Below are 4297 nucleotides of genomic sequence, written 5' to 3'. Positions count from 1 at the left end.
AGTTGCCAGTTGCCTTCTCTGCCTGAAAGGGGAGACTGTAGAACCCTGGAAATTGATCATCTACAATACTGAGGACATTCTTCTCTATCATCCCCTTCCCCTCTGCCAGCTAGGCCAGGTTTTCAAAGACCCCTGAAGATAAGCTGGGGATAGCATCAGAACATGTGATGGTAAGGAGCATCATTTCTTGAAAGACATTCTGTAGCCATCCCGATAAACGCATACTATCCAGGGTTTTGCCTTAATGACTGCTACACAGCCCAATAGCAAGGCAGGAAGCCATCTAGCTGGAGTAGAAAAATGTCCTGCCTCAAGTGCTCCCCTCTTTCCTTCTTCCACTTCCACTCCTGGCCAGGGCTGGGGAGGTTTGTCCATAAATTGATGCTCACATATGAGATAAAAGTCTACACCCTTCTCTACCATGCTAGCAACATGAGTAACTTCACCTTCTCTTCCTCAAATGAGACCCCAGTGACAGCAAAGTTAGCAACGTATTCAAACAAAGATCAAACCAAGGTGCTGTCTGAAAGGAGGCAAGGGCCACTGACTCCATGCATCCTGACTCTGTTGACACAAAAGTCATACCTTCCTGTTGAAGACTCCAGGGATATGTTGCTTGTCCAAGTGCAAGCTGACAAATCTAACTGTAAGGGAGAAGTCTCAGCATTCTTTGGCACACAAAATCTTCTATAGCATTTCAATGGTGGGGGAGGAGTTGATTGATCTGCAAGACACCAGGGAGCTCTGGTCTAAAGATGTAGCTGTTCACTTGATTCCCAACGCCGCGAGCAAAGCTGTGACCATGGCAATCTTGAATGGTGGTCACATTAATGAGACCAAGTTCATTATATGGGCATTTGGGTCATCTCCACATCAATGCACTCACAAATCAGCTGACTGATCTTCCTTAAGTCTTTTCAACTCAGACTGTTGAGATTCTGACAAAGCAGAACCCTCTGATCCTATTGGATCCCTGAAAGAATGAGAAGGATCCTCTCCCAAGAAAACACGGTGCCCAATAAGATACAATGGTACTATCAACAAGCCTAGAACTAAGGAGAACCCATGAATGGAACACAGTTCTGAACCATAGTTATCCCTCCCTCAAGACTCTCTTTGATCAGTTAACCTCAATTGGGCAGCCTCTTGTCCAAGGCATGGATAGGCTTGAGGCATCACTCAGGAATCCCCATATCAACTGTACCTATGGTACACATCCCACCCTAGATTCTACCACTTCAGATTTTTAAGCAGAGAAATTATCCTTTTGAACCTGCCCTTGACATCTCCCTGTCTTTCCTTCCGATAGACTTCGGGCAATGAAGACGCTTCTTAAACTTATCTGCTTTGACCTCCTTCCTTAATAGCAATTTAGATTATTCTATGATGAATGGGTGTGTGATACACTATGCTTTTAGAATAAAACAAGTTCTTAAACAAATCAATTATTCATAAACTTTAGTGCCTTCTACCTTCCTCACTCTCAAATGGAGACTGGCATTAATAGAATGAGAAACATGAATAAAAGTATCCAGTGCTATCTGGAACTCTGGCCTTCACGCACCTGATGCATTCCATGCAGTTCAAGGATATTTTCAATAAATTGGTCTATGCAAAAAGTTTTACTTTAAAAACACAGTGCAGTATTCTTTGATTACAGGCCAAACATGTCCAAATACAGCTATTCCATACATTAGCATAGGAAAAAATTTAAATAACTGATCTTAGAAAATGCATGGGTACCACATGTGGTTAGTAAAGTCAGCTCACATAGCAAAAGCAGGAAGCAAGTCTAGTTATTTTCTTCTTCTACAAAATGCCCAAAGCTAAAGTTACCATTCCTTTCTGAAGATGAATTAGTGAAAATGTGGATGTGCAATTTCATTGGCATTAATACATATCAAACTTTTCAGTAATTTTTTATGGAGATTCTAGTCATTGCAAAAAATAATCATGTATTTAATCAAAGTACTGTAATTTTATAAACACAGCTTACTGTAAAGAGTATTAAAATATCATTCCTTAATCATAAAATCTTACATTTATGTATAAGATTTTTGGCGAGTTCAGTAATCCCCTAAAAAATTATACTTTATACAAAAAAAAACTATTCTAAAAACTATTCTAGTCTGTTGCTTTAACAAACATTGAAGAGGAACCAAAGACAACTACAGAAGCATCAAATCTATTTATATCTTAAAATTTATATATAGTTAAAAATATTGTATTACAATCTATCTTTTCCATTCAATGCTTTTAATAAGCATTAAAATTTAAAAATGGACAAATATTTACCTCATCGCAAAATGCATTTAAAATGCTTAAACACTGAAATGCAACATTACATATTTTTTTTGTTCTGTAAAATAAAAGAAATCACAAGTGTATTCAATATTCCATAATTATGTTAACATTATTTTTTATGAACAATTAAGAAGAACATCAAGAAAAACCTTGTACGTAACTTTAAAGGAATACTGCATCACCAAAAATCCATAAGATCAGAGTTATTCAAGTTCTAAAAAAATCCTACCTTATGTTGTCACTCATTTCTAAAGGCATGGAAGACTCCTCACCACCATCCAACTTGATGTGTTTAGAATCACTAGCTTGCGAAGAAAAATGATGTTTTGTCTTCATTGAGCCTCGGCCATCTGGCATAACCTTCAAAAATAGTTGCTGCTGAATGACTTCGAATTTGCACAAAATAAAAACCAGTCATGGGAAAATGTTCCATTACTTTGAGTTCTCCATTCTTTAGCTGCAGAAGCTTTTTTTATGATCCCAGTTGAAGATTTCTCTTTACTGAAGTACAATCCATCACACTAAACCTATAAAACAATTCCAAACTGACTTACCTCCATGGCGAGAAAAAGTTCCATCACTGCCTCCACTGCAGCCTACTTTTTCTCAAATTCTTCTGTATCTGTTTCCGACTCATGGTGCTCTCTATGAAAATGTAACAAATCACAGATGGAAATCAGAACTAGTTTGAGGGTATGTGTAACATCAGTACAATACAAATACAATGCTAAACCCCTAAAAGCTAGTTTTCCTAAGGCAAAAAAAACTTAATATTAATAATCAGATCACCAACTTAAGACTATACAAAATATGCAAGCATAAAAACCTCACCTATTTAAGGTGGATGGTCTTCTCTGTTGACTTCGAGTGTCATTTTCTCTATCAGGGGTATGGCGAGGTGTAACAGAATTAGCTGTGGTGACAGCAGATGCATAAACATCACCACTACCTTCTTTCACAAAAGTCCCACTACTGTAATATATGAAACAAAGCTTAATACCAAAAAAATGTCAGTCATTAAAAATCTATGGCCACTGCATTAAGGCTGAACTGCTTGACTACATCACTGTCAATACTGTGATCTTGTAACAAATTATAACTATCTGCTTAGGAAAAATTTGCTGCCCCATAATGGACTGATTACCACAAAAGGGTATACAGTTTAATGAATAGAAAATAATAAGCAAAATTCAAATTTAAAAGAAAATTATGTTAAAAAGGCTAACATTAAACTCCAGTGCAATTCCTTCATTAGACATACAGGTATAACAAAAATTAAAATATGGAAATTCAGACACACTACCTCGGTGTATGTGAATTTGTTAGTTGCGATCTCAATGCTGCTTGAAGTAGCGGAGGAACTGCTATAACCTCTCCAACGACCAATAATGAAGCCAACTCTGGCAATACAGCTCTTAACTGTTCAATATTTTCCCCCGTGTTAACTAAAAAAGAGGGAAAACATTTAATCAAAACTCATTATAGAAAACAGCAAACATGACATTTATAAAATAAAATAATGTTTTAATTATACTTACCCAGTAATTATATAGCTAAGAGTTTCACTTGCATGACAGTTAAATTCTGAAACGCCAGATTGCGCTAATTTTCTGTTTCGTTTTGGCTAGGTAACAATGACCCCACCCACTTTCGTGGTAAGAGAGGCATAGTCAGCAAAGAGCCCAGTTTGTTTCATGCCTTTAAAAAGAAAAGACCATGCTAGGGGTCAGAGGGTGGGCTCTGATCATATAATTACTGGGTAAGTATAATTAGCACTTATTTTATTATAAAAATGCCATTTCTGGGCTCAGCTCGTGTCGGCCTATGAAAGTAATCCTTAACATCATTCTTTCTAGGTAAAAATTATCCTAAAAATTACCAGAGAAAAACAAAAATTAAGAAAATGTCAGTAAAACTGACTCGCTCACTCTTAAAAAGAAGTGTCGGTATGATATAGGGGCGAGTGTGGAACACTACCACGAGACAAACACCA

The 4297-nt window shown here is 36.9% G+C and overlaps 1 long non-coding RNA gene across 1 annotated transcript; it reads right to left on the bottom strand.

The window, feature by feature from the left end:
• Positions 1-2869: 2869 nt before the first annotated feature.
• On the bottom strand, positions 2870-3736 carry LOC135220551 (uncharacterized). The gene is made up of 3 exons (XR_010315727.1): positions 3608-3736; positions 3136-3276; positions 2870-2949 (listed from the first exon to the last, which is right to left on the bottom strand). It is a non-coding gene; the product is annotated as an uncharacterized LOC135220551 (long non-coding RNA).
• Between the last annotated feature and the right edge of the window lie 561 nt (positions 3737-4297).

Source organism: Macrobrachium nipponense, chromosome 2 (genome assembly GCF_015104395.2).
Source record: "Macrobrachium nipponense isolate FS-2020 chromosome 2, ASM1510439v2, whole genome shotgun sequence".
Taxonomy (NCBI): domain Eukaryota; kingdom Metazoa; phylum Arthropoda; class Malacostraca; order Decapoda; family Palaemonidae; genus Macrobrachium; species Macrobrachium nipponense.
The sequence above is the reverse complement of the archived record's forward strand: the minus strand, read 5'-3'. Positions and strand labels throughout refer to the sequence as shown.